Source organism: Lethenteron reissneri, unplaced genomic scaffold (assembly GCF_015708825.2).
Source record: "Lethenteron reissneri isolate LAM-NWPU_2019-01 unplaced genomic scaffold, ASM1570882v1 scaffold_1196, whole genome shotgun sequence".
NCBI lineage: Eukaryota > Metazoa > Chordata > Hyperoartia > Petromyzontiformes > Petromyzontidae > Lethenteron > Lethenteron reissneri.
Genome location: NW_026890889.1, coordinates 43,367 through 52,625, shown reverse-complemented (window position 1 = coordinate 52,625; position 9,259 = coordinate 43,367). Strand labels below are relative to the sequence as shown.

The following is a 9,259-nucleotide window of genomic DNA, read 5'->3' as shown; positions in this document are numbered from 1 at the left end:
CTGTAGATGCAGGTAACGTGAAATAAAATATGCGCGTCGTTAATTGTGAACGTGAACACGTGTTTGTGTCTGTGTTAGTGATGTATTGTGTGTGTTAGTGATGTACGTTGTCAACATTAGTGGCTACACACGCGCACACACACAGCTACAGACAGTGCAGCAAACACGGCGTGGTTTGCATCTCCGTTGAACTCAAAAGGATAAAAAAACAACCTGGTACCGGTAGGAACCTCCTGGTTACACCAGCCCACAGGGGATTATTGTGTCCGTCGTGCAGGGAGGGGCTGGGTGGGGAGGGAGGGGAGGGGCTGGGTGGGGCTGGGTAGGGGGTGTGAGGGGTTGGGCTGGGTGGGGAGGGGCTGGATGGGGAGGGTGGGTGGGGCGGGTGGGGAGGGGCTGGGGCTGGGTGGGGGGTTGGAGGAGAGGGGAGGGGTGGGTGGGTGGGGAGGGAGGGGCTGGGTGGGGAGGGGCTGGATGGGGAGGGTTGAGCTGGGTGGAGAAGAGAGGGTGGGGCTGGGTGGGGAGGGGCTAGGTGGGGAGGGTGGGGCTGGGTGGGAGGGGAGGGTGGAGCTGGGTGGGGAGGGGGGGAGGGTGGGGAGGGGCTGGGGCTGGGTGGGGGGTTGGAGGAGAGGGGAGGGTGGGGATGGAGGGTGGGGCTGGGTGGGGGGGTCAGGGTCTCACCACACCCCCCACACACACAAAGAGTGGGGGTCAGGGGTCAGGGTCCCACCCCACGCACCACCAACCCACCAACCCCCCCCACTTTGGTTGGCCCGATTGTTGCGACTGTGACCTGAATTCATTTCGGAGCGAACGTGTCTCAGGAATTCAGGGACCGTCTCTCTTCTGCCAGGGACAAGCCCCTGTTGCTGTACCAGCGCTTACCAATCTTTCTCTCGTGTCATCGCTTAACATGTCGCTTGAATGCATCTTGCGACAACGACACCACAACAACAAAAGCCAACATTAAATACAGTAAAACCTTGGATTTTGAGCATAATTCGTTCGCTTGTAATCCAAAGCACTCGTTCATCAGTTGTGATCACGTGACGTTCTGCAGACAAAGCGTACACTACATGTACTACTCGTATTGCAAGACCACTCGCTCGTTTATCAAATTAATATTTATTTTTAAAAATGTTGCTCGTCTTGCAAAACACTCGCAGACCAAGTTTACTCGCAATCCAAGGTTTTGCTTGAAAATATGTATACACGTTGCATATGTGGTGTGCGTGTAATATACACGCTTGGTTATCTCACTTGGGGTTTGCAACATCTTGAATTTATGCTGCACATGTTAAGCTACACAACGTTAAATTTCGATTTAAAGCTGCATTTCCCATAAATATGCTAAATTCTCTTGATATGCAAATTCCTTTGTCAAGGCGCTCTTCCCCCTCCAACCCAGCTTAAATATACGCTGCCAAGCCTGGTGGTGTTTCATTCAGACGCTGTCTTTCCCGACAGACCTGTTCTTCACCTGAGGACGGCTGCTTGCCGAAACGTCGTGAGAATTTTTCATTAAAAGAAAATATGTTTTATTTTTATTATTTTATTATTTCCCTTCTGCGTGACTTTACCGAAAGAACCAAGAAGACTACACAACGTTATTGATTGCCGTTTTGTATTTGCAAAAACAAAAGATCTCCTTTTTTAACCGGAGTCGCGTGTTGTTTTTCCCTTTTCGGCGCGCAACTTTGTCGTAGGTATGTGAAGACCAGCGGTGCGAAGAGGAGGTCTTCACCTTGGCAATGAATTATTTGGACCGGTATTTGGCCGTGATGCCGACCAAAAAAAGCCACCTTCAATTGCTCGGAGCCGCGTGCATGTTCCTGGCTTCCAAGCTCCGAGAAACGATCCACCTGACCGCCGAAAAGCTGTGCCTACACGGACAACTCCATCAGACTCCAAGAGCTGCTGGTGACGAGATTTGAAACCCGACCACACAAAGCGGCTTTTCAATTCCCCTTTTCCCTGCTCTGTTACTAATTTTCTACAGCCATAAGACCTAATTTTTCCAGCAACAAAACTGACACCTTTTTTGTTACAAGGAGTCATATTTGCATTGACCACAATACCTGCGGTCGGAAAGCAAACAAACAAACACAACTCTGATAATATATGCACTGACCCTTTTATCTGACAAGTTTTGTTGCCAGATAAAAGGGTAAAAAAACAATGCTCATATTTGCTACTGGCCAATGAGATTCCAATGGTGTAAATGCTTTACCCCGAGCTCTCATACTCTGATGGTGCGTTGTCTTTGAGTTGTGCGCCTTTTGGCGTCATCTGGTCCAACACCATGTGAGACTAGGCTCAAGGAAAGCTGTCTCGGGTGTGGACCAATCAACGTCAAGGACAGTGCGTACATTATCAGAGTTGTGTTTTTCTTTGCATTCCGACCGCAGGTATTGTGGTCAATGCAAACATGACTCCTTGTAAAAAAAGGTGTCAGTTTTGTTGCCAGATAAAAGGGTAAAAAACAATTATCATATTTGCTACTGGCAAATGAGGTTCCAATGGTGTAAATGCTTACCCCGAGCTCTCATACTCTGATGGTGCATTGTCTTTGAGTTGTGCGCCTTTTGGCATCATCTGGTCCAACACCATGTGAGACTAGGCTCTAAGGAAAGCTGTCTCGGGTGTGGACCAATCAACTTCAAGGACAGTGCATACATTATCAGAGTTGTGTTTTGTTTGCATTACGACTGCAGGTATTGCGGTCAATGCAAACACGACTCCTTGTAAAAAAAGGTGTCAGTTTTGTTGCCAGATAAAAGGGAATAAAAAACCAATGATCATATTTTGCTGCTGGCAAATGAGGTTCCGATAGTCTAATTCTTCCATTTAGTGAGCTTATAATGATTCCGCTCTGTTACAATATTAGCCGTTGGAACTTGAAAGAAATTATATGAAACCGCCATCTTCCGACGTCCTCGCACAGTCCTGCGCGCTCTTCCTCGAAAAGAATAAATTGTCAAAAAATTAACCCGTAAAAACAAAGTTTTTCACTATAAATCCTTTATATGCGTGGCATCGGAGCGGCTAGAGTCATCTCGTCCTCTGGCTTGAGATGGCTGCCACCTATGGGTCAGATGATTGTCTCGCAGCATTAAACAATTGGTAATTAAATATTAAAAAATTTCTCCCTAAAAAGTGTAAAATTTAGGAATTTTTTTTCGAAAATGCATTGTCACGCACAACGAGTCTGTGTGCAAAATGTCAGCTCGATTGGATCACGGGAAGTGGGTTAAAACACGACCGAAAATTTGCACGGTCCTAAGCAAGCACGCAAGCAAGCGAACTTAATATAAAGGATTTAAAAATTCCCTAAACAGTGTAAAATTTTGGGGGAAAAATTCACGAAAATTGTCACGCACAACGAGTCTGTGTGCAAAATGTCAGCTCGATTGGATCACGGGAAGTGTGTTAAAAAAACGACCGAAAGATTTGCACGGTCCTAAGCAAGCACGCAAGCAAGCGAACTTAATATAAAGGATTTAAAAATCGGCGCTTCGGGGGTGGGTGGGTGGGTGGGGGGCACCGGATGAAACATCGGCAGAGCCAGCTGTAACGCCTTCTTGCGTTCTTCCACGTCTGGCAGGACATGGAGCGACTGGTGCTGTGCCGGCTGAGATGGGACTTGGCTGCCGTAACGCCGCACGACTCTTGGAGCACATCCTCAGCGAGCTGCCCGTGCCGGCCGAGAAGCTTCAGCTCCTCCGCAAGCACACGTACACCTTCATCGCCCTCTGTGCCACCGGTATGCACAGACATTTTTCCTTGAGCCTACTTTAAACGTGTGGGTTTTTGAAAAGTAGTGTTTTTTTTCCACGGGTAATTTGTCAAACGTGTGCATGCTTGCGTAGAGCTGTTACAATATTACACACACCAGGATACAACTCCCAGGGGCTAGGGTGTCCTACTCTGAGTCTGATTCGGAGTGAGACCTCTGCTGATAAACTGGAGCCCGGTCATAAGCACACTGCCCAGGTTATGGGAAACTCTCCACTCTCTCCACAACTGCCCCATCACCAATTGGGAGTTGGGGGGTGGAGTGTCCGATGGTATAAAATACCCAGGCAGGTGCTTAGTTTTGATGGGGCTGATGGTAAGGCCCCACCTCTTAGTGGCACGCTCCAGTCTCAGCAGCAGCAGCGTCTCCAACTCCTCTTCTGAATGAGCAGCTATTACCAAATCATGGCATACATGCGTAGAGAAGCTCTCACGGACGCACTCGGAGACGGAGGTAAGTTCGGGGCTTTCGCCAGGGTTTATTAAAGCTGTTACAATACACACAACAGGGTGCACAACTCCCAGGGGCTAGAGGGGTCCTACTCTGAGTCCGGGTCCCTGCCGGCTCCGGTCTCTCTCTCGTGTCGGATCGGGGACTCTGCCGACTCTACCGACCGGAGAGAGAAGCCGTGCTTGTGATTCCAGCTGTGCTTGTGATTTCAGCTGTGTTGTGATTCCAGCTGTGTTGTGATTCAGCTGTGCTTGTGATTCCAGCTGTGTTTGATTCCAGCTGTTTGTGATTCCAGCTGTGCTTGTGATTCCAGCTGTGTTTCTGATTCCAGCTGTGTTTGTGATTCCAGCTGTGCTTGTGATTCCAGCTGTGTTTCTGATTCCAGCTGTGTTTGTGATTCCAGCTGTGCTTGTGATTCCAGCTGTGTTTCTGATTCCAGGTGTGTTTGTGATTCCAGCTGTGTTTTGTTGGCTCGGTGCCTCCGCCCGTTGACGACCTTCCGCTTGTAACCGTCGCTTTGCTTTCCGTGTGAGCGGTGCTGAAGTCCGCTGCTTCGGTGGAGCCAGGGAGGGAGAGGGGTGGGTGGCTAGAGAAGCCACCCGCTACGTGATGCAGGACACTGACCTCTGCTCGTGTTCTTCCACCGCGTGCGTGTGCAGACTTCACGTTCGCCACGTACCCGCCCTCCATGATCGCCGCAGCCAGCGTGGGGGCAGCCGTGCGGGGCGCGCGGCTCAGCCGGAAGGACGAGCGCCTGTCGGTTGCCCCGCTCGCCGAGACCCTCGCCAAGATCGTCAACAGCGACGCGGTGAGCCCAGCCGCCGCATCCACCCAACACCCCCCCCCATCCCGCCTGTCCCCCCCTCCCCCCCCCCCGAATGGGTCGTTCACGTTAATCGCGGTGCGTCCCGTCAGCCACAATCTGACAATGACCACGGATTGTACGCCGGGTCGTCGGTCGCTACCGTGTCCAAACGCTTGGCTCTCAAGCCCGCCGAGTTCCTGGCGAAGCTCTCCCCGGCGCACGGAGCGAAACGTCGGACGTCGTGCCGGATCACTTGCGGCGGAGGTCGCAAAAGCGATTCGTGGCTTTGCCGTCGCATTAGCAAACACCTTCGCCGTAGGGGCCCCCGACAACCTAGAACAGGGGTCGGCAACCAAAATAACAAGAAGAGCCATTTCTTTCCAATTCGGTACAAAATTCAGTATTTCAAGAGCCGCAATGCATCTGAGTACATACGTACTCATCGTCAAGAAGTAGCCCGTAAAGAGCCGCATGCGGCTCCGGAGCCGTAGGTTGCCGACCCCTGACCTAGAAGATGAACCTAGTTCAAGTTCATTTAGTAGGTTTTGCCCTGTGAGCCATTCGGCTCTTGAATCGGGTGCAACCGCAACAAACAGAAAACAAAAACATGAACAAGAAAACATCTTAAAGTGAATATGTGACTGAGTGCAAACAGAAAATCAAAGAAAAGACAGCAAAATATTGCAGAAAAAAAACATCGTACACCAACACTGTGTGCAAACATCCCAGTGGGATGCAAGTCAAACAACAACAACAACAACCACAAGACAACTTAGATTAAGGCCATCAGTCTAACTCTGTACTACAACAGACAAACATGGCAAAACCAATACACTTTTCGAAATCACCAAAATAAAGCCATAAAAGCAATGAAACAGTGCAGGTCATAGGAACTGTGACCGAATGTTCACAATAAAAGTTCACAATAGTTACTACGTAGCCCTGCTTACGTCTCCATACAAGTGACGGGCACCGCTAAACGTGCTAAATTCACGTGAAAGCGTGAATGAGCAATTTTGTACTGGCAAATGAGGTTCCAATGGTGTAAATGCTTTACCCCGAGCTCTCATACTCTGATGGTGCGTTGTCTTTGAGTTGTGCGCTTTTTGGCGTCATCAGGTCCAACCCATGTGAGACTAGGCTCTAAGGAAAGCTGTCTCGGGTGTGGGCCAATCAACTTCAAGGACCATGTGAGACTAGGCTCTAAGGAAAGCTGTCTCGGGTGTAAACCAATCAACTTCAAGGACCATGTGAGACTAGGCTCTGAGGAAAGCTGTCTCGGGTGTGGACCAATCAACTTCAAGGACCATTTGAGACTAGGCTCTAAGGAAAGCTGTCTCGGGTGTGGACCAATCAACTTCAAGGACCATGTGAGACTAGGCTCTAAGGAAAGCTGTCTCGGGTGTGGACCAATCAACTTCAAGGACCATGTGAGACTAGGCTTAAGGAAAGCTGTCTTGGGTGTGGACCAATCAACTTCAAGGACCATGTGAGACTAGGCTCTAAGGAAAGCTGTCTCAGGTGTGGACCAATCAACTTCAAGGACCATGTGAGACTAGGCTCTAAGGAAAGCTGTCTCGGGTGTGGACCAATCAACTTCAAGGACCATGTGAGACTAGGCTCTAAGAAAAGCTGTCTCGGGTGTGGACCAATCAACTTCAAGGACAGTGCATACATTATCAGAGTTGTGAATCAACCAGCGCACACTGGTTGATTCTATTCCCCAGAGGGAGGGGAGGGGGGAGCCTTTTGCCACGGGTGGAAGTGACACATTCCGCTGGTGACTTGCCAAGGAGGGAGCACTGTTGACTTGCATTTGGCATTAATAATTTATCAACCGCGGTGATGATCGATGCCTTTGACACTTGATAGCTGCGCCGATGATGATGTTGGTGGTGGTGACGATGGGTAACAATGATTAACGCCCTGCTGATGATGATGATGCTGATGATGCTGGTGGTGGTGGCGATGATGACTGCCCTGCTGATGATGATGGTGGTGGTGCTGGTGGTGGTGGCGATGATGACTGCCCTGCTGATGATGCTGATGGTGGTGGGGGTGGTGGTGGCGATGATGGCCGCTGCTGATGATGATGATGATGCTGATGATCGTGGTGATGCTGGTGCTGGTGGTGGCGATGATGGCCGGGGGTGCTAATCCCTCTCGCCCCCCCGGCAGCTCTGCCTGCTGGCCTGCCAGGATCAGATGGAGGGCGTTCTGGGGGCGAGCCTCCCGCAGGCTCAACAGCTGCAGCAGCAGCAGCAGGGCTCCCCGCAGTCACCGAGTGGCGTGGACGAGCTCGACGTGGCCGGCACCCCCACGGACGTACGGGACGTCGCGCTCTGACCGCACCCGCTGGTTTTGTGGGGGGGGGGGGAGAGGCGTTCTCCGCGACCCGTCCCGACGACGATCCTCCCGGCGACAACGAAAATCCAGGAGAGAAGAAAGTCAACGGCGGTGCAGCCCCTTGTGCTTTAATGTTTCCATTGAAGAGCTTTTACCCCCCCACCCCCCGCCCTCTTTTGCCTTGAACTCCTGCAAGAAAACGAATATGAAAAGGTGGAAGGCAGGAAGAGAAAGACATTTAGTTGAATGACTCTTTGGTTCTTTGGTAAAGTGACGTGTAAAGAGAAAGTAATAAATTAAATACTAGCATACTACGACGTTTTGATTGCAACACAAGCAATCGTCATCAGGTATAAATGAAATAGAAACCAAATCTCGTATACTTAGAATGTAATACAACAGAGAGTCGGATAACATAACAGTCAACACCCTACCAGTCACGTATAAAGATAAAATAATAAATAAAATACTAGCATACGACACAAGCAATCGTCATCAGGTGTGAAATCCACATCAGGAAATTTTCAAATTTTATTTTGAAACACAGCAAGAAATTATCACATTTTCTTGCTGTGGATGATTGCTTGTGTTGCAGTCGAAACGTCGTGAGAATTGTATTGTTTATATTATTGTTGTTTTATTATTTCCCTTCTACGTGACTTTACCAAAAGAACCAAGAATATGAATCCCTGCAGTCACGAAAGCTTTAAATCAAAATTTGTATAATCTCTGCTTAACGTTAAAATGTACACGAAATATATTTCACGATTATACGAACAATTCGTATGACATTACTCTTGTTGTTAGCTTGCCACTGAATTTCGTTGGTTGTTTCCCTATCATCGGTGTCCGGGAAGACGTCTAGCCATAGCAACGTTTACACCTTAATTGAGTAGACAAGAACTGTCACAACAGAGAGGAGTGTACAGTATGTATAAAGAGCAGCTTCTAAGAGGCGTAGATTGCTGAGAATTGCGGAGAAGTGATTGTCGGTAAGTTGCGATGTTTAAGGATGTAGGTAAAGTCGACCAGAGTTTTGCAGACTGGAAGGTTTTTGAGGGTCATACGAATAGTTTTGCTTTGAAGTGGCCATTCTTTTCACGTTTAAATCATCAGTTCGTGTGTTTTTTTGTTATCATTTTGTACTTCAATTGACGGTTTAAATTTGGGCCGATACTTTTTGCATCCATTCTGGTGAGATGTATTTTGCTAAGCCGTGTGCGTGTTAATATATGCTGAGTGTTAATGTGCATAGGCTTTCGTGGCCAATGCTACGATTGATAACTGGTCCAAAATTCTCATTTTTTTGGCTTTTCAACGTGATCGATTTCGTAAAACGAAATTGGCACATTTTCCCACGCGACGGCTTGATTTTCATTGGCGAATTTTACGAATAACGTGAACCCCCTGTAATAAATCGGCGCGTTCTGTTTACGTGACAGCAACCTTACTAAGTGTGGCTGTATCGGGTGGAGGTGGGGGGGGTACGACACGTTTACACGATCTCACGCAACAAAACGTTGCCACAGTTGAACAAGTCGCGTGCCAAATGCAGTGGCGGCTCCTGCAAAATCTCTCAGGGGGGGCAAATGTCTGGATGATTGATAAGGATAAGGTCCACCCATGCAATGAATAAATTAACAGCTTAAGCATGTAAAGGCAACTTCACTTCTTTAATATTAATGCAAAATAAAGTGACTCTTACAATACATCTTGTTTGTTTATATACTCACTATTAAAACAAACCACTCAAGTTTATTTTTAAAGATTCCACTAGGTAGCGATAAATTATATTGTTGGATGAAACGTGCTTACGTATGATGACGTAAGCACGTATGATGACGTAAGCACGTTAGGGCTTG

The 9,259-nt window shown here is 48.5% G+C and overlaps 1 pseudogene; it reads left to right on the top strand.

The window, feature by feature from the left end:
• The first annotated feature begins 1,712 nt into the window (after window positions 1–1,712).
• Window positions 1,713–7,397, top strand: LOC133361668 (G1/S-specific cyclin-D2-like; annotated as a pseudogene).
• The last annotated feature ends 1,862 nt before the right edge of the window (window positions 7,398–9,259 follow it).